This window comes from Bidens hawaiensis, unplaced genomic scaffold (genome assembly GCF_021521415.1).
Source record: "Bidens hawaiensis isolate Kalapana, Puna unplaced genomic scaffold, B.hawaiensis_p1.1 tig00009327_1, whole genome shotgun sequence".
Lineage (NCBI taxonomy): Eukaryota > Viridiplantae > Streptophyta > Magnoliopsida > Asterales > Asteraceae > Bidens > Bidens hawaiensis.
Window position 1 is genome coordinate 699,344 of NW_027491688.1, and position 25,847 is coordinate 725,190.

The following is a 25,847-nucleotide window of genomic DNA, read 5'->3' on the forward strand; positions in this document are numbered from 1 at the left end:
TTTGTTGAGTACATGTTTTGACCGGAGCTAAATTAATATGTTTAAAAAATACCTGTTTTGACACGCAAACAATTTTACCACCATGTACCCCGTTTTGATCTGATCCTGTTTCGACATGTTACCCGATCCATTCATTTTTCCAAGCTCGGATAGATTTCCTGTAGATCAAAGTATTTTCCCTCTTTATCAGATGTTATAAGTATTAAGTAATTGTGTTCATTATTAAGACTTGAAATGAGAATTGTGTTAAATGGGTGTGTTGTTGGGAGATTTGAAACCAAAGATATATAAATGCTTTTATTTTCTTTATTTATTAGGCAAAAGAAATTAATTTATATATATATATATATATATTTGTGAACATATATGGGACTTGAAAACAAGGAAACAGGCATAATATAAACAGATAAGCGAAGTGCAACATAACGTTCTTACATTTAGCTTTCACGTACACATGCAATAACTAAATCATCCATCTCTATGTTTAGAGATGTTTACAATGTTAAGCAAACATAACTAATAGAACAACTCTAATAAAATCTTATTACTACAAGAGCTTGTTATTTGGAGTGGGGTTTTTAAATGATCAATGCCTGATACATATCAATCAAGCGCTATCATGATACATTTTAAGGGATAGACGAGGTGCAAGAAGGACCACTAATGGTGTTGATTTGATGGCAGTTATTCCCAAGCTTTCACTTATATCAATTGGTTCATTCGATGGTTTGTGTATTTCAAACTGTTGAATCACATTGGCTAATGTTAAAGGTAAAACATGTAAGGCAAAAGAAACACCAGGGCAGATTCTTCTGCCACTACCAAACGGAAGCAGTTCATAATGTTTTCCTTTAAGATCAATATCCTTTTGACTAGTCAAGAATCTTTCTGGCTTAAATTCACAAGGTTCTGACCATATATTTGGATCTCAATGGATTTTCCAAAGATTTACCAACAAACGTGTGCCTTTATGGATGTTGTAGCCACTCACGATGCAATCCTCCATGGACTCATGAGGAAAGGAGAGAGGTGCCGATGGGTACAAACACAATGTTTCTTTGATAATGGCATCAATGTAAACTAAGTTCCTTATGTCTAACTCATCCACCGGCCTGTCTCTTCCAACATATTCATCAATTTCATCTTGGGTGGTTTTCAATGCCTTTGGGTTATTAAGTAGCAAAGATAAAGCCCATGTTAAAGTCACAGCTGTCGTGTCCGAGGCAGCAATCAGTATTGTCTGCGAGATTGAAAATGTAATCGGATTTGATTATAAACAACACTAAGTTATCTAGAGCATAAAAGTTAAAGTGAGATTCATTTCAAAACACTAATATATTATTGTGATTTTTGAGAAAAAAAAAAGAAGAAGAAAACAACTAATTCATTTTATTTTTTTAATTTATGGCTCATATCTTTTGAAGATTTTTACTTTTTACTATGAGTGTGCATGAAACCGAAAAAAAATGACCTGTATCAGAAAAACCAAACTGAAATAACCAAACCCAAACAAAACCGATTGTTTGGTGGTGTGTTTCATATACACCAAACTTTCTATTTGGTTTCGGTTTTGCATGTAATTAAAATTGAAAATAGCCGAACCAAACTGCATGTATGGATTTTTATTTTTAATTTTAATTTTAAATTTTAAGTAATTTGTAAGAAGAGTAGGCTGTGATTTCCGTCTATATGGTTTGCTCACTTTTGCTATTTCCATCTAAAATGTTTTTTTTAGCATTTCCGTCCTCATGAATTCTATAGTTGCCATTTACGTTCAATCACCTAACATGCTAACAACATCCATGTTGTTCTCTTAAATCACGGGTATATTTGTCTTTTTGTGCAATTTCATATAAAAATCTATATATTTTCTTAACCCTTTTTAAAAAATAATATAATATCCCAACCAACCTAGAGAATTCACATCCCATTCAGTGTTGCAAAAATTCCGACTAGTCACCGATTACTCGCTAGTCCTCACTTCGATGATTAATTTTGGGCTAGTCGGCAAATTAATCGGTCAATGGTCAAATCCGGCCAAAATCGGCGGATTCTGGCAAGATTCCGACTAAACTCAGCGGTTTATGACGAGATTACGACCAAAATCAATGACTTCGCACGAGATTCCAGCAAAAACTAGTGGTTCCAAGCGAGATTCCAGCTAAAATATGTTTGTGTATGTATAAAACTGAAAATTACATATAAAAATGTGTTTGTGTATATATTAAACTGAAAATTATACATTAAAGTTCGATTCGATTAATCCTGATCAATCGCTAGTTTCCACCCCACCGCCAGACTAGCGACTAGTGATTTTTACAACACTGATCTCATCCCACATTCCTAACTCTATAATTTAACTAAAAATCATATATCTTTTTCTAAAATTTTCTCACTTTTTAAAAAAATCATACATCTCATTTATCATATTTATCCGTATTTAGGGATGGCAATGAAACCCGAACCCGATGGGAAAATCCGAAACCCGACTTAAATGGGACGGGTAATACCCGAACCATTAGGGTTTGTGACGGGTTTGGGATTAGTTTTGAAATTTTTTGCGGGTTTGGGATGGGTTTGGGATTTCTAATATACCCTATTACCAGACCCGATTACCCGATAACATAAACCCATTTACCCGATTATATACCCGATGTATCCGATATAGCTTATTATATTATATATATACTATATTCCAAATATATTATTTTTCGAAACTTGTTTATGTCAACTATTTGTAATATTTTATCTTTATGGTAACCATCCTGTAATCGATTAGTCATATTTTGTCAAAACCCGGTAGAAACATAGCGGGTTTTGAGCTGGGTATATCTGACGAGTATTTTATCAAAACCCGATAAGAAACCCGAAACCCGGTGGGAAAATCCGAAACCCGACGGGTAATTAACCGATTAAAACCCGACGGGTTTGGGATGGACTTCCATAACCGGGTACGGGTTTGGGAATACCTAAACCCGACCTAAACCCATCCCATTGCCATCCCTGTCCGTATTCAATTAAGTACTACTTCTCTATTATTCTTCTTTTTAATATTTCTTTCTTTCATTCGCATCTACCATTAAAAAAAAGAGAGAGATATGAAAGATGAATAGTAATAAACAAATTTGAGGAATTAATATGCTTGCCATAAAAATATTGGAGATGTGGATGGAGATGAGGGATGATGTGTTTAAGAATGGACCAACAAGGGATAGGAGATGGAATGTGAAGGCTCTCTTTTTTGAAAATTGTTAGTTCACGGTTTTTGCGTCTTGAGTCTTTGTAATTATCGTTAACATATTTGTTTTATATTTAATGTAATAATTAGTTTAATTATTGTCTAGTTTGTTATATGTAAGGTCTAGTTCGCTAGGGGATGTTAGCGAACTAAGACTTAAGCTTATTCCCTCCTCATTCGTTAGGAAATGTTAACGAATCAGGGGGTGCTTCGTCTGATTTATGTATGTAACGAAGTAGCGTCTGGTTCGCTAGGGGATATTAGCGAACCAGACCTATCTTCTATATATTGTGAACACTGTTCACGTTTAATTTAAAGTTTTGAGTTAATTAACGAACCCCTGTCCAGATTCTCTCTCAATTCTTCATCCTAACATTATAACATTATACTGATAATACATAAACATATATAACACTGTATCTAAGGTAAGTATGAGCTAGATCTATAGTTAAGGTATTGATCGATTATTCACAGATCTGAGATCTGTTATTGTTATTAGATTGATATTATATGGGTTCCAACAAGTGGTATCTGTAACATCCTAAATTCTCGTATTTAATAAAAGAAAGTTATGTTTAGTTATCGGGCCTGAATAATTAATTAGTATTAATAAAGAGCATGGACTTGAATTAATTAAAGTGGATTAAGTGGTAATGGGCTCTAGGTCCATGGGCTTCAAGAGGTATAAATACCCTCTTAAACCAACCTAAAACCCTAAACCCTCATTTATATCCATCCTAATCTTTACACACTCAAAAACACACACCCACTTCCTTATTACTATTTACGGCCGAGAGAGAGGAAGAGGGTGAAACGACCAACGAACATCGAATAGCAATAGGTCTCTCATATACGAGCTAGATACAAGATAACCAAGCAAAAACGCGACCAACCGAACGTATAAAAGGTATGTTTTGATCATAAAGTTTACGTTTTTATAAACGTTTAGCCTTGAAACTTAGAACAAGAGTAGATCGGGTGTAAACGAAACATAAAGTTGTAAACTTGATGATAAATACGAGTGTAATGAACCCGAAAAAGGAGACGGCTCGAGTAATGAACCCTTAACACTAGTATTGAACGTTTTTGAACTCAAAGGTTCAAACTTTACGTGTTTTCGGGTCAAACCATATCCAAAAACGACCATAGGAATGATCGCGGGTTAGTCAAATACCATACCCATGGATTTCTCAGTAAAACGATGATGATTTTGGGGGATTAAGATTGAACAGAGGCGGCAGCTGGGCAACTTCGCCTGCAGGTAACCTCGCCTGCAGCTAAGTTCGCCAAGCTATAACTTCGCCTGCCAAATAAGTTCGCTCATGGCTAAACTTCGCTACATGCTAAGTTCGCTGGTGGCCAACTTCGCTTGTATAAGTTCGCTTGTATAAGTTCGCTTATTGTTAAGTTCGCTTAATGATAAGTTCGCTGGAGTTAGCAAATTAGGAAATAAATTAAAAACCTAATGAAAAATGTGTTAAGACAGTTAATGGAAATAAAATTTTTCCAAGTTGACCTGGCAGCTCGACCCCAGCCAGGGGCTCTGCCCCTTGGACCCTGCTAGGGGCTGCCGCCCCTAGACCCCGCTGCCAGGGGCGCTGCCCTCAGACCCCCGTTCGTTGTGGGTTATATAAAGATAGAAATACAACATGAGTAGTAGTAGTTAATCGATACATGTAAATATTATACAGTTAGCCGTGCACAACTCAAGAAGGGAATAACGATTAACGGAGAGCGTAACAGGATTCAGGTGAGTTTCTAGCCCCACTTCATTGTTATGTTTTCGGGGCTGTGTGCATACTCGATGTGATAGTTAATACACTTATCTTAAGTGGTAAGTGTATGCCTTGTATGATTTATGTATGATGATTGTTTGACGGTGCGTGAACGATCTTCGGATATTGCATGTACCGTCAGGTGGTAGTTAAGATATGATTGATAAGTATGATGAAAGATATGATGTATGTATGAAATATATGATGTATGCATAATGTATGTATGTTATGATGATGGTACGTGAACGCTCTTCGGAGATTGCACGTATTATCAAGGAAAGTATGTATGAACAGGTACGGTACAGTTACACAAAACAAAGGGACCCGACCCTAATAATATCTGTGATGTTAGGGACCAGACCCTAATAATATATGTGATGTTAGGGACCAGACCCTTATAATATCTGTGATGTTAGGGACCAGACCTTTATAATATCTGTGATGTCAGGGACCAGACCCTTATAATATCTGTGAGGTTGTAGGGCGAAAGGCTCTTTAAAACGTATGATTATGTATGTAAAGAAAGTATGAAGGTAAGAATGAAAGTATATGCACTTATGTGTGTATGAAAGAAAGTTAAGAGGTTAAGTATGAAATGTAAGAAGGTATTGTATGAGTATGTGATTAACTAGAACTCACTCAGCATAGCTGAATTTTAGTATGCACGTAGGTGAGTAGGATGAGGCAGGTAGCTTGAGGAGGACACATGGCAGAGTTGGATGAAGCTGGCATCTGAAGATTTTGCTATGATGTTTTATTTTAAAAGACTATGTTTTGTTTTTAAATGACTATGAATGCTCGATAAGACAAGAATTATGGTTATGGAATGTAATGGTTTGAATGTTTTTAATGTTCCGCGAATGTTTTAATTAACTCTGATATTTAGAACTGCGTTTATGAGTAAATCCAACACGAAAGTAGGGCTACCGGTAACGGGGCCTTACAGTATCAGAGCCTTCGGGGCTCAATTACACTTGATTTGGTGTTTAATTAGTTTTTTATATTGTTTATATTCTGTTTGAGTGAATTTGAATCAATTTTGAGATGAATTGATTGAATTATGGACGAATTGGATTGAATCTGAGTTGGTTAAAGTATTGGAATGGTTTTGTGAATTGGAATTGAGTTTTGAATTGATTTTGGATTGTTTTGGTATCGGTTTTGGTTTAAGGCCGAAACAGGGGTATATTTTGGTCTAATCGAGTTGGTTTTCGGAGATAATCGGTTACGAGTATCAGTGTGTTGGGTTCGCGATCTAATTACGAGTGTTTTGATTAGTTATTTGTTTGATTTGGTTTAGTAATGAGTTAGTATTACAAATTTTCAGTTTTTGGGTTTCTGGGTTGATGTTCATTATTTCCAGATTTCTGGAAATTCTCTGTTGAAGATTTGAAGATGAATGTGTTTCGCTATCATCTATCTGATGATTCGTTATATTATTCACTTTGATTCGTTATCGAATTTAGTTGATTCGTCATAATCTTCAAGTGATTCGCTAGCCAGTTCGTATCATTTGTTAATTCGTTTCATCTGATTCATTATTTGGATGAACTGATTTGTGTGACACGCGTCCACTGTGTCATAACAACCTTTGCCATGTGGCATAAGGTGTCAGAGTTTCTTACAAACGGTTGTAACAACCTGATTCGCTATAGTTGATTCGCTAATCAACTGTAGTTGATTCGTTATCTATTTCGCTAAGTTTTTCTTAGCGATTCGCTACTGAATACTTTCTAATTCGTTAAGTTTTTCTTATCAATTAGTTAGCCAGTTCGTTAGTCAATTTGTTAGTTTGACTTTCTAGTTCGTTGATCTTCTGATTCGTTAGACTCAATTGTGATTCGTTATCTGATCAATCTTAGCTTCGTTAAGATTTGATTCATTAATTCACTGTTTACTGTTCGCTACAACTGTTTACAGTTCGTTACAATTCTCATTCATTAATCTTATTCGCTGATTGATTCGTTATACCCTTGAAGTTTTTGAAACTTGTTAAAAATGGCCGGTATGTATGCATTAGCGTCTCAAAACATGTTGATGCAACAAATGTTGCAACTTGATACCGAGATAGGTTCACATTCGAAATGTCCAAGATTGATGAAGTTTAGTGACTTTGCCAAGTGGGAACCTAGGTTTCGTGCTCATCTAGGTTCAGTTCATCCTGACTGTTCATACTGTTTAGATGATGTTTATACCGTTCCTATGATTGGAGATGAGACTATTGGTTATACACCAAAGGCTATCTCACAATACTCAGTTGAAGAAAAGAAAGCATTAGAGATAGAGACAAAAGCTTATTATACTATAACCATGGCTTTGCCTAAAAATATTTTTCACCAAGTGGGTAACATAAAAATATGTGCTTCATTATTTCAACATATCAGAATGAGAAGTATGGGAAACACGGCTGAAAGCAAGAAAGTGATGCTTAAGTTTCAATTCAGAAACTTTAATTTACTTAAAGGTGAGACAGTTGAAGAAATGACAACGAGATTCAATCACTTAATTGCTGAAATAGACAAGATGAGGTTAGAAGTTTCTGAGAGGGATAAAATTGACACTATTAAGAGTGTACTCCCAAGTTCTTATTCTACATTCTTAATGGTTCTCAAGGAGAATAATTATTTCTTGAAGAAGATTTGACTGCTATTGAATTCTTACAAAAGATTGAAGCTAGGGAATATGATCTTAAGTGCCAGAAATCTTCTAAGGAAAGTCAAGATCCTTCTTTCTATGGTGGTAGTTTGCCTCTAAGTTCAACTATTTCTCCACTGACTGCTTTCCTTACTCAAGCTACAAGTGAGAATGCTACTACAATGTATAGTGATCCACGAGCCTATTTCTACACAGCTGGAAATACTGGATCTTCTGGTATTTCTGGTTCATCTGGAGGATCGGGAACTTCATCATCTACAAGTCAATTCTCATCTCAAACTAATGTAAACATAAAGGAGTCTGAACAAAACTTTGCATTTTTGTCTGCCTTTATGTCCTCTTACGAGAATTTGGTGAGTAGCAAGATTGCAACTAGTGATTTAACCGATGAAGATTATGATCAAATTGATCCCAATGATCTTGAGCTCATGGATTTAAAGTAGAACATGGCAATGATTGTTCGTAAGGTAAAAGATTTATGCAAAGAACCGGAAAGATCTTCCTACCCTAAATAAGAAGTTGGGTTTTGACAAGTTGAAGGTAAAATGTTATAATTGTCAAGAATTCGGGCACTTTGCGAAAGAATGTGACAAGCCAAAGAAGGAGTATACTGGTCCTCGTGGTCAAAATCAAAATTCCTCCACACCACAGGTCAATGATGCTGAAAAGAAATCGTCTACTTCTGGGTCACATGCAGTGTTAGCTGATGGAAGTGATTGGTCACAACGACTATTGTGCAATGATAATCAAGCTAATCTAGCTATGTTTGGGTTTCCTGAATACGTTCAAGATATAAGTGGAAGTGAAGTTTCTTATGATGCTGAAACTGAGTCTGAATCTGATAATTCAAGTGAAAAGCTTCCAACTAGCTTTGCTTGTATGGCGAAGATCAGTGATTCTACCACATCTGCTTGCATGGCCAAACAAAGTGAGGTTAGTAATTCTAAATCTAAGTTATCATGTGTTGATTGTGAGTATAATAAGTCCAAGATAGACTCATTAAAACTTTAAAATGATAATTTGCTAAAAGAGATTGTGTCTTTAAAAGATACTTATAGGCAATCCTTGACCTCTCAAATCAACTCGAGAGAGAAAATTGAGGCATTGACTATAAGCAATCATGATCTTAAAGCCGAGTTATCTGTGAAAATGACAATTAATGACCAAAAGTTTCAAGAAATTTTGAAACATCGTTCAAAGATAACCGAGCTTGAGAATGAGGTTCTTGAGTTAAAGAACAAATTGAGTAAATTTCGAAATTCATCTTTTCAGTTGAATGAAATTATCGAAGTTTCTGGAAAACAAAAGGACTCAAAGAAAGGTATAGGTTTTGTTGAAATTCCTCCACCATTTCACAATGATTATAAAATTAATCCTTTTGCTCCAACTGAGGAAGATGTTATTCCCAAAGAACCTACAATTTCAGAAAAATCAAAACATGTTTCTAACAAAGGTCTTAAACCTCAATCTTCAACTCAAAAACCTCATGTTCAAAGCAACAAAGTTTTTGTTGAAAATGTTGACAAAGTTATCATTGAGGATGTGTTTGAACCGGAAATTATACACAAGAACAAGAACATTCCAAGTTCTAATCACATACTGTGTGAACCTCATGAATTTGAAGAGGCTGTGTATGGTTCGCACACAACTAAGATGAAACAAGATGTTGTTGTCAAACCAGTGAAGGCTAAGAAACCAGAAAAACCCCAAATTTCTGATGAGGATTTGTTGCGTTTTATAAATCCTAATGCATCTAAGCCATCATCTGCTCGTGTATTTAAGTTAAAGGGGATGGACACAATGTTCACTGAGAAAGACATTCCAATAAGTATCATTAAACCTGAACTGATTGAGAGTGTGTTTCACAAGGAAACTTCCAAGGTTCGTGAACTTGAACGTTAATATGCTCAAGCGAAAACATCAGTTCCATCTGACCCATTGACTAATGCAAAGCAATTTTTAAAACAAGCTAAGAAAATTAATTTTGTGAAGTCAACTGGGACAGATACATTGAAAAGTTTTTCGAACTGTTCTAATTTAGATTTTTACTTGAAAAAGAAATCTAAATTACTTGATAAGTTTGCTAAGAGCATGACCAAAAATGTGAGTCATCATCAAACTTCTGCATCATTCGTTCCAACTACCTCTCAACATCATCGTGTAGACATGCGAAGCTGCTTTCTTTGCGGTCAGCATGGTTATGTAGTAAGGAATTGTAGTTAGAAGAACTATCAGAATCTTCATCCTTTTATCAAGGACCATTCTAAGCCAGTTCCTTTGGCAAAGGAGATTCTGAAACGACCTGTGTCGTATGTTGATGATACTCACATTATGTTTTCTGATGTACATCCTCGAAAAGTGGTTCATATGAATGAAACTCATGGTTGTGTTAAACCTAAGTTTATTCCTGTTGCACCCTTATGCAAGAATGAAAATTCAAATGTGGTTCAAGCCGCTTAATTAAGACGAAAGTCTAGGAAGCCTGTAACTTATTCTCAAGTTGCTGAACAACAATTGAATGCAACTAAGGTTAATTTTTCTCAAGAAAACCAAAATGTGCCCAAGACTGAGGCCTGGGCTGCCTTTTTGAAATAATCATTTTCTTTTGTGTGTAGGGTTCATCCAAGACCATTTCTGGTGAAAACTGGATCATGGACAGTGGATGTTCTCGTCATATTACTGGAAATCTCAACCTCTTATCAAATGTGAGAAATATTCAAGGGGGTTATGTGGCGTTTGCTGGGAATTCTAGGGGTATGATTACACAGGAAGGTGATGTTTCAAATGGAAAGATTACGTTTGAGAAGGTTAATTATTGTGATAAATTGGATCATAATTTATTGAGTGTGTCGCAAATCTGTGATAAACAATACACTACAGTATTTACAGATAAAGAGTGTCTGATCTTGAAACCGGGTTATGTGATTCTCGAGGACATGGTTGTCATGCGATCACCACGATCAAATGATATTTATGTCTTAAATATGAATACTAATGTATCTACATCGATCGAAACGTGTTTTGTCTCGAAAGCAACCGAGAAAGACTCAGTGCTTTGGCATCGAAGAATGGGTCACATACATGTTTGAAAGATGAATTGTTTAATGGCAACCGATCTGGTAGAAGGGGTGTCGTTAAAGAACTTTAAGTTATCGATAACTGTGTTGCTTGTAAGAAGGGCAAACAGAAGAAGAAACCACACCCATCTAAGTTATTAAATTCCATTGATACTCCGCTTGAACGACTTCATATGGATTTGTTCGGTCCAGTGAATCATGCGAGTATTTCTGGAGACTGGTATTGCCTAGTAGTGACTGATGATTATTCGAGATACTCATGGGTCTTATTTATGAGTTCGAAAGATCAAACGCCTGTTTTGGTACAAAACCTTATCACTAAAATCGAATCACTTTACAAACAAAAGGTGAGGAGAATTCGCAGTGATAATGGAACTGAATTCAAAAACACTATATTGGATTTCTTTTGTCTCCAAAAAGGAATTCACCGTGAATATAGTGCACCTTATGTACCTCAACAAAATGGCGTTGCTGAAAGAAAGAATAGAACCTTGATTGAAGCTGCAAGAACAATGCTTGCTGATTCTAAGCTTCCTGTTCAGTTTTGGAATTAGGCGGTGAATACGGCTTGTTATACACTCAATCATGTTCTAACAGTTAAATGACTCAAGAAGACCAGTTATGAATTATTGAATAATCGTAAGCCTAACTTAAAGTATTTGGAACCTTTTGGGTGTCCTTGTACTATGTTAAAAAAGGATGTGGGTAAATTTGATGAAAAGGCCATTGAAGGTTATTTCTTGGGATATGCGTCTCCTAAGAAACGGGTTTTTAATTTTACGTCTGGTTGTGTTGAAGAGTGGTACCATGTTGACTGTCAAAAGTACACCACTCCTCCATAAGGGAAAGGTCCCGACTGGATGTTTGACTACGATGGCTTGTTCAATTCATTTACTCCATCAACCGATCATCCAGATGAAGATTTACTCCGTGATTATTTTGAAGAACAATTAGAAATTCCAAGATTTGCAAGTTCAAATGATGTTGAAGCTCCATTGGTTGCTCCAACTGAAGAACCTGACAATGAGTCTCCTGTTCATCATGATAATTCTTCTACTTCATCTGATGAAAATGCAATTGTGGATCAAGTTATTGAACTTGACAGTGATGTTTCATCTCCTGAATTGGGTGAACATTACACTAATTTATTTGAAAATGTTGCTGTTTATGAAAATCCTACTCTCAGGATTCATAATTACCATCCACAGGAAAACATTATTGGAGACCTTGATGTGGGATTTCAGACACGGCATCAAGTTGCTTCTTCAATTGAAAATAATGTTTTATGTGCTTACGCCGATCTACATTCCACTGGTTTTGTAAATAAAGCTAAATTCTCTTGTTTTCTATCCCAAGTTGAGCCTACAAATCCTCGTGTAGCTCTGCAAGATCCATCTTGGGTAGAAGCCATGCAAGAAGAATTACAGCAATTTGCACGTTTAGGTGTTTGGGATCTTATTGACAAACCTGCTAGTGTCAAGAAAGCAATTCCGACAAAGTGGGTATTTAAATGTAAGAAAGATGATCGTGCGGTAATTGTGAGAAACAAGGCACGTTTGGTGGTGCAAGGTTTTTATCAGCAAGAGGGTATTGATTACACTGAGGTTTATGCTCCAGTTGCAAGATTATAGTCTATTCGAATCTTCCTGGCATATGCTGCTTACAAGAATATCAAAGTGTATCAAATGGATGTTAAAAGTGCTTTTCTCAACGGTGAACTTCATGAGGAAGTGTTTGTTCTACAGCCTCCAGGTTTTGAAGATCCTGATTATCCTGACCGTGTTTACCGTTTAAACAAGGAATTATATGGTCTACATCAAGCCCCGAGAGCTTGGTATGGCACGCTCGCCGACCATTTGACGGATAATGGTTTCAAATGTGGAACTGTCAACTGCACGTTGTTTTATAAGAATATTGGTGATGATCTTCTCCTTGTTCAGATTTATGTCGATGACATAATCTTTGGGTCTTCAAATGATAAGGAGTTCGAGAAGTCTATGCAAACCAAGTTCGAGATGAGTTCGATGGGAGAGATGAATTTCTTTTTAGGGTTGCAGGTTCATCAGTCTGACAAAGGAATTTTCATTCATCAGACAAAATATGTGAACGATGTCTTGAGCCGATTCAAGATTACTGCCTGAAAAATCCCTTCTACTCCTCTTCCTGTGGGTCACAATTTATCACCGGATGAATTGGAGGATACCGTTGATCCGACCCTCTATCATGCTATGATTGGTTCTTTAATGTATTTAACTGCTTCTCGACCCGACATAATGTTTGCTGTTTGTTTATGTGCTAGGTACCAAGCTAGTCCCCGAGTGACTCACCTAGCTGCGGTAAAGAGAATTCTTCATTATTTGAGGGGAAATCCAGACATCGGGTTGTGGTACCCCAAGGATGATACTTTCGATCTTACTGCTTATTCTGATTCAGACTATGGAGGATGCAAGATCAAATTCAAGTCTACTACAGCGGGATGTCAATTCTTAGGAAGCCGGCTTGTTTCCTGGCAGTGTAAGAAGCAGACAACGGTCTCCACTTCAACCGCCGAAGCTGAGTATGTTGCAGCCTCGAGTTGTTGATCCCAGGTTTTGTGGATACAACAACATCTTCGCGACTACGGTTTGAAGTTTCTTACTACTCCCATCTTGATTGATAATTCTGCTGCCATTAGTATCACCAAGAATCCCATACAACATTCTAAAACGAAACATATCAAAATTCGATATCATTTTATACGGGATTGTTATGAAAAGAAATTAATTGATCTTGAGAAAGTGCACACTGATTTTCAAAAAGCCGATCTATTTATCAAAGCGTTTGATAAAACACGTTTTAAATTTTTGCTTGGTTTAAATGGATTGAAGACCCTTGCTGAGATCCTAAAGTTAGGATGATTTCTTTATTCTAGTTTGTTCTAGTTTTAAATTTTTTTTGTTTTAAGGTTTTAGGGGGTGAATTCTAGAAAATACAAAAATACTATGCTTTTTGTTTGTATAGATAAAATCCAAAAACATTAAAAAATTTTGAAAATATCAAAAAGATTGTGATTTCTGTTTGTACAGATAAATTCTGAAAAAATCAAAAAGAATGTGAATTTTCTTATTTTGTAAAGAAAAATCCGAAAAGACAAAAGGATTGTGTTTTTAAGTTTGCAAAGAGAAAACCAAAAAGATTTTTGCTGATGTTCGCTGAAAATTATGTCATTTGCTTCTATTTTGAAGGACATATACTTGTATATGTTTGGTCCTGATAATTTCTTATAAATCTTCGGGTTAACCATTTACCTGACAAATGGATAGTACTTGGGGCGTTCGTTAAGCTTTCTACTTTATTTTTAGCTGAAAATTTAGTCAGTTATTTAAGTTTGTGAAGCGTGCTTGCACGTTTTGGTCATATTCTCTACTTGTAGATGGATATGATAGCCATTTATTTATAAACTTAAATTAACTGGGGCAATTAAAATCATTTTGCTATATGCTCCTCAAAATTTTGAGTTTTTGAAGCAAAAAGAGAAAATGATAGTACATTGATTATTTGACCCCAAATCCAGAAAGAAATAAGCTTAAAAGACTAAGTGCTTAATCATTGGTGCATTGATAGGTCTTAAACAAGCTGTTAAGAGTAAAGTAAGTGATATAAACTTAAAGAAAAGCCAAATTGAAAGATGTGTTAGTCTCTAGCAAAAGTCTCGGTGAAGATGGCAGAAATGTAATAACCGGTCATACTCAAGCCTTATAGTTGTTGATCACTCAAAAATATAATAAAGCAAATAACAAGCGTTATGATTCTGGACACTGTGAGTCTTTATGCGGCTTACATCTGGGTATTCATAAGCATGAATATTTTACTCGCTTTCTAGAGCAAACCCAAAGTCATTAAACTTGATCACTGCTGTACTTCATACAATCCAAATTACTGACTTGATCAAAATCCGCTGTTAGTCATACAATTGTTCCTCCCTTGCGTGCGTCTCAATACCAATAAGAAACGGACCCCAGGGGATACAATGTATGTAAGCCAACAGATGGACTCGTGCATACTCACTCATAGTAAAGGAAACTTGATGCATTGCTCAAAATTTCTCAATTGATATTCAAAAATTTTGATCAACATTATAATGGTTTAAGTCAAGTTGGGTTGATTTGGCAAAATTCAAATTAAGCTTGAATCGAGATTAGGGGATGATAGTTTCTGATATTCTGTGCGCTAACTGAACCATAAATCATATCACAAAAATGCTCGAAGGTTTGCTATAAGATTTAAGTGGACAACAATATCAATGACCGACTTAACGCCATTTGTAATATCGCTGAAATATATAAAACTGTGATGGAAGGGCATTTTTGGTCAATATGATTCTCTGCTCAAACTCAATAAAAAATACAAAAATATGTACTGCTTTTGATAAATCATTGAAAAACACAAAAAGATTGTCTATTTTTTTTAATGTTCGGATATTTCTTTGTAAATACATTCTTTATTTTTTCACAAAATACAAAAAATATTTTATCTTTCTTTCTTGACATATTATTTAATGATTTTAATTTATGTTTCGTAAAAGTGAAACATTTTTTTAAAGGTATTAAATTTATCGGGATAAAAAGGTTCTCGGTAATTCTTTTAAGTTAAAATTTTTTATTATTCAAGTTCTTCAAGCCCCAGGTCCCGAGACGCAAACGCATTGATGAGATTGATCCAAGGACTGGCTGGAGGAAACTTGTCCTTAAGGTAAAGCCGCCAAAGACGATGAAGCGGGTTCCTGTGAAGACGATGCCCCAACAGATGCATCTCTCATTCAACCGCTGGTACTATGAAAATCGTACTGGCGAGGCCGTCATTGTATTTGGTAAAGGTCTGAAGACTGAACTTATCAAGATAATCGACCCGATGTGGTTGGTTAGTTTATCAGAGACCGACAATGACGTGCTACACAGGAAACAGATTCTGATCTAGCGTAATGAAGACTACGAACTAGCTATGCAATTCCAACGCGTTGAGCTTGTGTGTCATGAACATGGAATTCATAGTTGCAGAGACTGGCAGTCCAAGCGCTTCAAGTAATTTAAAGACAAAGAGCTCAAGACGAGGGGGTGTCTGTTAGTTCACGGTTTTGCGTCTTGAGTCTTTGTAATTATCGTTAATATATTTGTTTTGTATTTAATGTAATAACTAGTTTAATTATTGTCTAGTTCGTTATATGTAAGGTCTAGTTCGCTAGGGGATGTTAGCGAACTAAGACTTAAGCTTATTCCTTCCTGATTCGTTAGGAAATGTTAACGAATCAGGGGGTGCTTCGTCTGATTTATGTATGTAACGAAGTAGCGTCTGGTTCGCTAGGGGATGTTAGCGAACCAGACTTATCTTCTATATATAGTGAACACTGTTCACGTTTAATTTAAATTTTGAGTTAATTAACGAACCCCTGTCCAGATTCTCTCTCAATTCTTCATCCTAACATTATAACATTATACTGATAATACATAAACATATATAACACTGAATCTAAGGTAAGTATCAGCTAGATCTATAGTTAAGGTATTGATCGATTATTCACAGATCTGAGATCTGTTATTGTTATTAGATTGATACTATCTGGGTTCCAACAAAAATTAATTTGCAGCATCCTCTTATCAATGGCCTCGGCCATCATTCAGGTGAGATCCAAACGGCAACGCTAAGGTCCCGCCACCGTATGCTCCAATTATGGCAGTGCTTGTGGTTTCCGGCAACAAGCAATTGAAATGGTTCCTAGAATAGTTGTGAAAACTTTTGATGAACTTGAAATGGAGTCCATCATAGCCTTGTGCTCAATGTAAGTCCCCGTTGCCGGTGCCCTACTTTGGTGTTGGATTTACTCATAAACATAGTTCTACAAATCAGAGTTAATTTAAAACTTTCGCGGAATAATAATAATAGTCATCCATTCATTACAAACATTATTATCTTGTCTTTAAAACATAACATAAATGATAATATCAAAACATCACGACAAATCTTCAGATGCCAGCCTCTTCAAACCTGCCATGTGTCCATCTCAAACCAGTTGTCTCAATCTGTTAACCCGCGTGCATACTAAAATTTAGCTACGCTGAGTGAGTTCTAGTTAATCACACATTATACCATACATACACTTACCTTCGATTATGCATCCGAAGACACATAATCGTCACTTTACTAATTTACTTTCATTATATACGTTCATACTTTATTACTTTCATACTATATAAATTACTGTCCTTTTCTATCTCGGATAATATTAGGGTCCGATCCCTTCATTTTCTATCTCAGATATTATTAGGGTCTGATCCCTCTTTCCTTTGTCTATCTCAGATATTATTAGGGTCTGGTCCCTTTCTTATCTATCTTAGATATTATTAGGGTCTGATCCCGTTTTACTTCTCTATCTCAGATATTATTAGGGTCTGATCCCTTTCTTCTCTATCTCAGATATTATTAGGGTCTAATCCCTCTTTCTTCATCTTCGTACATACTGTCTATACATGCCCATAACATACATACTTTCTTTAATCATTCATACATATTCATATGTTGTACAAATATCTATCGTACACATTCATCTATCATAAACATACCTCCCTTGTTAGCACGTGCAATATCCGAAGATCGTTCACGTACCGACAAGCTTTCAATTTACATACCTCCCTTGTCAACACGTTAAATATCCGAAGATCGTTGACGTACCGACAAGCTTTCAATTTACATTTAAGATATACATACATAACATATAAATAATACATGGCATACACTTACCATTTAAGGTAAATGTATTAATTGTCACATCGAGTATGCACACAGCCCCGAAAACATAACAAGGAAATGGGGCTAGTAACTCACCTGAATGCGGTTATGTTCACCGTTTATAGTTATTCCTTTCTTGAGCTGTGCACGACTAACTGTATAACATTTACATGTATTAATTTACTATCACTACTCGTATCGTATTTCTATCTTTATATAACCCACAACGAACGGAGGGGGGGGGGGGGCAGCGCCCCTGGCAGCGGTGTTCTAGGGGTAGCAGCCCCTAGCAGGGTCCAAGGGGCAGAGCCCCTGGCTGGGGTCGAGCTAGACTTCTGACGAATCAGTCCATATAACGAACCAGTCCACATAGCGAATCAGTCCAGGTAACGATTTGGACCTTCTAATTCGTTATCTCCTTAACGAATGACTATAACGAATTGGGGGTTAATTCGTTATCTTTTCCTTAACGAATATGGCCCGAACTAAGGCCAGTTTGTTATTTTTTTCCTCGGCGAATCAACTTAACGAATTACCTCTAGTTCGTTAACTCTCCGTTAACGAATTAGGGTTAGGTCAAGGAATGTCAGAAACATTTTCTGACATGCTAACCTCGTACCAGCCGCCTTTCCGGCGCCGCCGCCGGGAAAACGCTGTTTCACCTGAAAAACGAGATCTAGCTCATTTTCCACCGTTTTTCTTCTCGTTTGATCCAGATCTGAGCTAGGGCGATCCCTAAGCTCATATTAGGTTCGGTTTATACTCGATTCCATCCGGATCTCGTGACTTAAATGGTTTAACGGTGTCGGCTCATCGTTTCGTGACCATATCTAACGGTTTAAGCTAAAACAACATCATACTATCATTACCTCGGGTCGGTGCTCGGTTTCCTTCTTGGTTTCGGTTTAGATAGGGAGAGAACTAGAGAGAAGGCTTAAGTGTGTGTTTTGGTGGTGTATGGAATATGTGTAAATGAGGAATTAAATGGTGATTAAGGGTTTATATATTTATGGATCATGGGCTTAAGCCCATGGTCTTTCCTTCTTTCTTTCCTAACCCAAGTCCATAACCCATATTCATTTACCCAACACTAGCCCAACTCGTATTCTATTTATCTAAACCGATAACGACCCACTATAAAATAAACGAAATTTATTTTATTATTATAACCAAAAGTAGGATGTTACACTCAAATTTTTAAAAAATAATGTCAGAGCCTTGTGCTCAGCAAAAAAATAAAAACTAAGCCTTGTGCTACGTAAAAATGGAAAATAAAGATTTTCTAATAGAAGAATATTTTGATAAATTAGTCAACAAAATACTGAACAGTGAAAATGAAAAAGGTTTTCAGTCAGATTACATGATTAATTCTGACCAATTAACAAAAATAAGTAAGCTTAAGTTTAAGCTTGATAATAGACAGGTTTTTAATCAATCTAATAGTTTACAAAGCTTGGTCTCAAAAGCTTTTTCAAGAAAAAATAAAATCCTTTACTGCTTTAATACTGAATAATTTTCAGTAGACATAAAGGATACATCGGAAAAAGTATTTTTGCCACTCTTAAGATGAGGAGAAATAGCAAAAAGACTCTTAACTATTAAGCCCGAATTAAGAAAATCAATGAACATGATGCATATAGGACCAGTAAAAATCCTACTAAAAGCACAATTCAGAGATGGAGTTAATTCTCCTATTAAAATGGTTGTTGTTGATAACAGAATCATTAACAGACAAGATGCTCTCTTAGGGGTTGTACAAGGAAATTTAGCATATGGTAAATTTATGTTTACTGTATATCCTAAATTTGCTTTACATCGAGATTCAAAAAATTTCGATAAAACTCTTAGTTTCATACATCAGTGTGAAAGAACTGATCTTATGGAACCAGGAAATAAAGTATTTATGATTAATTATTTAATATTGTATGCTATACAGTACTCACTCTATAGAGTATAAAGAAAAAGAGAGTATAGCAATATAAGATATATTCTCAGATATAGGAACAGTTGAGGAAAGTAAATTTACTGAACCCTCGCAATTACAAGAAAATTGGGCAATTAATATAGCCCGAAATAAACAAATCCTAGAGTCTAAACCCAGACATAGCTTTTCTGGACATACTCTAAGAATTAGAGAACCAGCTTCAACTTCTACAGAAGTACAATTAATACGATCTATGTCGGAAAGAATAGATAAGTATGGAGAAATTCTTAAAGGGGTCATAGGAATATAATGTCTTTAACCCCAATCATTGAAGCAGTTAAAGCTCTAGATGTTGCAATTAACTTTGAAGAAAGTGAAATTCAGATATACAAAATCAAAATAAACCAAACTAGAAACGACTTTATGATACATAATAACATAAAAGCTCAAAATATAAAAGCTTCAAACAAGAATTAGCGGACGCTAGAAAGAGAATCTTTAAGCTTAAAACAAGAAAAGCTCTTATAACCATAACATTAGTTCTCTTGTAAAGATAGAAGAATTAATTAAAGAGCTAATCAATAAGGTACAAAAATTATCTACTAACGAAAATCTAGAGGCTATTGCCGCAAAGATCATTAAGGATATCTCCGAAAAAATTGATAAAATAGAGGAAATTAAACCTCAAAAACTAGAACAGCACACTAAAATATTCAATGAAAAAGGAATATTTCAAAAATATTATTTTCCTAACTTTAATGTAGGAAATTTGTCATTAGGAAGTTCTAAATGTCCAAATGCTTTAAAATGGCCTTTTGGTACAAAAGAACAATAAACAATTCTTTGAGAATTGTAAATATCCTGACAAAAAATTGTCATAAAAGGTCTACATCCACGTGATAACTTTTAAGAGCCATATGATGTGTTTGAGCATTTATGACCAATTTAAATTGTAGATAGAAAAAACAAAAGCTTGAAAGAAAAATTCAAGAGCTTAACAAAGAGAAAAAATGAATTCTATCTATAAAAAAACTAGAGCAAATATTTGATAGACAGCTAGAGACAGCCTCAGCTGAGCAAATACATGAACTAGTTCAATTAATGTTACTAAGCGATAAAGAATGTGAACAAAAGTTTTCCGAAAATAAGAGTCTTAGAGACAAATATTTTCCAGAACAAGTTCTCACTATAAAGGAACCTAAAACTGAAAAAGGGAGTGCTTCAGAACAGATGAAAATTCTTCTGCATAAGAAACTCCTAACTATAATATTAGAACAAATCGGGCCAGTACTAGTTATACTAGCTACAAAAAGAAAAATACAGAATTTTCTATGCCATATCACAAAGGCATACCAAATCCTAATAATGGGAGTTCATGTCACACCCCAACCTACGGCGGAAATGCCGGAGCGTGAACTGATTGCCAAGCTCTCAAGGTACTATCATGCAATATTAAATGACAATATCTATTAATTAAATTCAATTATCAAATACATCAAATACAACAAGTACATAATTCATACACAATACAAATTTTATATTATTTTATGTATTAATATTCTTCTAACTAAATTCTTCACTAAATATTCACCAACCTGCATTAAATTCCTACGATAACCTGCATATGCGTATAAAATAGAATTTTGTCAACAACACAGGTTGAGTGAGCAACACACCAGTTTAGTTGTACATATAGTATATATAATAAAATACGTAGTTGCAACAAGTCAAATGAGAATAACAAATTAACCAAATAAGCAAGTATAACTGAGATGTCGAGAAGCACAAAGGCTAACGACTGGCGTATGATCATACTAGACTGAGATTATGTTGGACCTCTCCGAATGCAAAAGCATACAAAGCAAATTAGCACATAAACAAGTAAGGTATAAGTTGTTAACACATATTACAAATTTGCAGTTTTTGAGTATAAGTATATATAAGAAATATATTTACGCATATGTCCCCAAAACATAGAAAACGAGTAAAATAGGGGAATGTGATACTCACCTTAGCAATAAGCAAGAGATAAACGAATGCGGTAAGAACAGTAGTAAACAAGCGTTACGCTCTTCGGAAGTTATCGATGAGAAATCCTAAGTAACAATAGTCGAGGAAAAATAAATATAAATGGAATAACGAAAGTAAAACTAGTTAGAGGTTCGGGATTTGATAACCGGGTTCGCGATTTAGGTTTTGGATCAGGATACGGGTTATGGGTATTCAGTTAGTATAATGGGTTATAAAATAAATTTCAATTTCAGTCCTTAAGATTTAAGGATGGATACAAAGAGAGGTAAAACTTCATATTTTGGGTTGAAAATGCCAATATAGGAAAGTTATCATTATATAAATAATTAGTTAAAAGTTTTAATAATAATAATTAAACAATTTAAACTCGATAAAGCAATAAAAATAACCCGAACATCGAACCTAGCCGGGTATTTAATAAATTCGAAAACCCGAGTTGTTACAGTTCAACCGCAATTAACACCATTAAAATTGACTGTATCTTCGATTTTGGAAAAAGAAAAAAAGTTATAGATAAACGGAATACTGAGATTAGCCTTATTATCCAGTCCAATCTAGAAGAGTTCTCTAATGCTAATGCATTATTATTATTATTGATAGAACACAAATCTTTAGGAATTATTCAAGACTTCATTAAAGACACTGCTTGGAATGAAGATTTACATGGTGAAGATCTTTTTGATCAAATAATCAACGTCATGTATATGATGTTTTTAGGTCTTGATTTACTCACAAACAAAGACCAAGAAAATCAAAAATTGCTTGAAAAAGCAAGACAAAATCTTACAAAAGCGCAATTATGTGATATTTGCCTTTTAGATGATTTTACATGCCTATTTGAGCAAAACTTATACAAGTTAAGTACGGGTGAATATCATTCCTGGATAGAAGCCAATTTAATGAAAATCCCCATTGTAGGAGAAAAAACCAAAGAAAGATGGAATAAAGAGAAAAATCCTTTTAACTATGTATTCTCTCGGATTTGCTACAAGGATTGTCAAAGAAGAAATTACCGTTTATTGTGATTTATCCAACAAACTTTACCTTAATTATCTTTTGGATGTGACCCACCCAAAGATAAAAATTACTTCAAAAATAAGTACAAAAGAAAGTATAATACAAAAAGAAGGTTTTGGAAAACCAAGAAAAGAAAATTTACACCAGGTAAATACTTTTCAAAAGAAAAACCAAAAATCTGCCAACAAGGAAAGAAAAAATGTAGATGTTGGATATGTTCTGAAGGGGACATTATGCCAACAAATGTCCTAACCGACAAAAATTCTCAGAAAAAACAAAGCTTATTTTAGAAGCTGAAGTAGAAGGATATTTTCATTCTGAAAATATTTACGATGGATATACTCAGGTATATTCACTAACAGTCAAATACGACTCTTCTGATGATTCTACTGACCCAGAATGACTACAACTCCTAAATAGGAAGAAAATGAAATAGGCAAATTACATTTTTCTCAAAATATTTTAAAACAAGAGGAATTGGTCTATGCTAATATAACCAATCCCAACTCTATTTATATCAAAGGAAAAATTTTCCTAAAAGGATATAAAACGATAACTTTAGATTGCTATGTTGACACGGGACTGTTTAGCAAGTAAATATGTTATCCCTGAAGAACTTTGGGAAAACACACCTAATGACATTAAAGTAACAATTGCTAATGAAGAAACAATTAAACTAAATAAGTTTTGTAGAAATCTTATAGTTTACTTTTCAGGAGAACCATTCCCTATTCCTACCATTTACCAACAAGAATCAAGAATAGATTTACTCATTGGAAATAACTTCTGTCAGTTATATGGAACATTTACACAATGGTTAGACAGAACATCTTTCCATCTTAATAAAGAAATGATTCTGATTAAGAAAATAACAAAAGCACTTCGGGTTGGGAAACCTGATTTTCTTGAATCTATGAAAAAGGATTCGAAAATAAAACAAATCTGTGGAACAAATACAACCCAAGAAGTTATAAAACCAGAAGAAAAGTATTTCCTTGAAATACAAAAATATCAAAAAAAAATAGAAGCATTACTTGAAAAGGTATGCTCAGAAAATCCTACTGACCCGGAAAAATCCAAAAACTGGATGAAGGCTTCAATAAAATAAATAGACCCTAAGACTGTAATTAGAGTTAAACCCATGAAATACAGTCCACAGGACAGAGAAAAGTTTAACAAACAAATTAAAGAGTTACTTGAATTAAAATTAATTATTCCAAGTAAATCACCTCATATGCCACCAGCCTTTTTAGTTGAAAATGAAGCTGAGAAAAGAAGAGGAAAGAGGCGAATGGTCGTAAATTATAAAGCAGTAAACGCTGCAACAATAGGAGATAGTCACAATCTTCCTTGTATGCAAGAACTATTAACCCTCTTAAGAGGAAAAACCATATTTTCTAGTTTCGACTGCAAAAGTGGTTTCTGGTGGGTACTGTTAAACGAAGAATCTCAGTTATTAACTGCATTTACATGTCCTGATGGTCATTACCAATGGAAGGTAGTTCCTTTCGGATTAAAACAAGCACTTAGCATATTTCAATGACATATGTAGAATGCTTTAAGGGGATTAGAAGATTATTGTACCGTCTACGTAGACGATATTATAATATTTTCTAGCTCTGAGGAACATCACTATTTTCATGTTTTATCAGTTTTAAAAACAATTTAAAAATATGGAATTATTTTATCAAAGAAAATGCAAATCTTTTTAAAATAAAGATAAATATTTTTGGTCTTGAAATAAATCAAGGTACTCATTGCCCACAAAAACATATTTTGGAAAATTTACAAAAATTTCCAGACACTTTAGAAGATAAAAAACATCTACAAAGATTTCTTGGTGTTTTAACTTATGCAAAAAGCTACATTTCGAAGCTTGCAGAGCTCAGAAAGCCTCTACAAGTAAAATTAAAAAAGGATTACATATGGGATTGGAAAGAATCCGATACAGACTATATTAGAAAGATAAAGAAAAACTTAAAAAGCTTTCCAAAACATTATCTTCCAAAAGAAGAAGACTCGCTTATAATTGAAACTGATGCCTCAAATGATTTTTGGGAGAGGTCTTAAAGGCAAAAACAGCTGATAGAGAGGAAATTGGTAAATATACCTCTAGAAGTTTTAAACTAGCTGAAAAGAATTAACAAAGTAATGAAAAAGAATTACTGGTGGTAAAAAACACATTTTCAAAATTTTCTATTTATCTAACCCCTGTAAAATTTCTAGTCAGGACAAATAAGAAAAATTTCACTTATTTCCTAAAAACAAAAATTCCAGGAGATAACAAACAAGGACGCCTCATTAGATGGCAAATGTGGTTTTCGAGATATTCCTTTAACATTGAACATCTTGAAGGACAAAAAAACGTGCTAGCTGATAGCTTGACACATGTTTTTCAGAATACATAAGCAATGACATAATCCTCCTATATAAATAAGATACGCCCCTTTCACAAAACTCATCACAACCATATCTAGAAAACAAATGTGATGGAAGAAGAGAGAGAAAAAATCAAGGCTTTACGCCTAAAAGAATTTTTTTTAAATAGAATTACATGCTGTGTGACAGCAAATAGCGTTATACAATGAGTTGCTTAACGCCAAAACTGTAAATTTTGTACACGAAGATGAAAGTCTAAAAACATAATCTATTACTTTACAAATGGCTAAAGGTAAAGAAAAATCAAATCCATTGATCTCTGATGCTTTGGGAAAAATCATACATACGACAAAAGATGAGCCACAATAATCTTCTACTCCGGAAGCAAACAGCTCCGGTAAAGACGACTCAAATCCATTCACGGCTGATAGTTTGCCAAAAACTTTTAAAACCACCTATGCTCAAAAGGTGACATCCCCAGTAAATCAAAAAACGAGGTTCTACGTCATTTTTGATGGAGACCACAGAGGAATCTATGAAGACTGGGCTATTGTCTCAAAATACGTTCAGCATACAACAGTTCCCTACAAAAAATTCGGGTCCCTGTTACAAGCTCAACAAGAAGCCACAAGGTATTCAGCAAAATTCGGAAAGAAAGAAATACCTATAAGGATTACCGTCTTTCCCATGCCTGTAACAAAAACAAAGAAAACCACAACGGTTAGCTTTTCAAATTTACCCTTTGAAAAAAGAATTGAGAAAAGAATTGAAATCCAAAATGAAGAAATCGATCTAATCACTCTAGACGAATTCTGATCAGTTTGGTCAAAAGCTAGGGCCCTTAGTCCTGAAGACTTTGAAGTCGAGCACATATTCACAGAAGATAAAATGACAAAGAGTCTATACAACTTCTGTCCAGGAGCAGATCCCCATCTAGTTAATCTAGCATTCTCGGCTGGATTAATTAAAAATAATTATCCTATAGCAAA

The 25,847-nt window shown here is 34.8% G+C and overlaps 1 pseudogene across 1 annotated transcript in view; it reads right to left on the reverse strand.

Moving 5' to 3' along the window:
- Window positions 1-563: 563 nt before the first annotated feature.
- LOC143532030 (cytochrome P450 CYP82D47-like) overlaps window positions 564-25,847 on the reverse strand; it is a 37,453-nt pseudogene continuing 12,169 nt past the window's right edge. Inside the window, exon 3 of the transcript XR_013135107.1 lies at window positions 564-1,240. The product of XR_013135107.1 is annotated as a cytochrome P450 CYP82D47-like (transcript). The remainder of the gene's footprint in view (window positions 1,241-25,847) is intronic.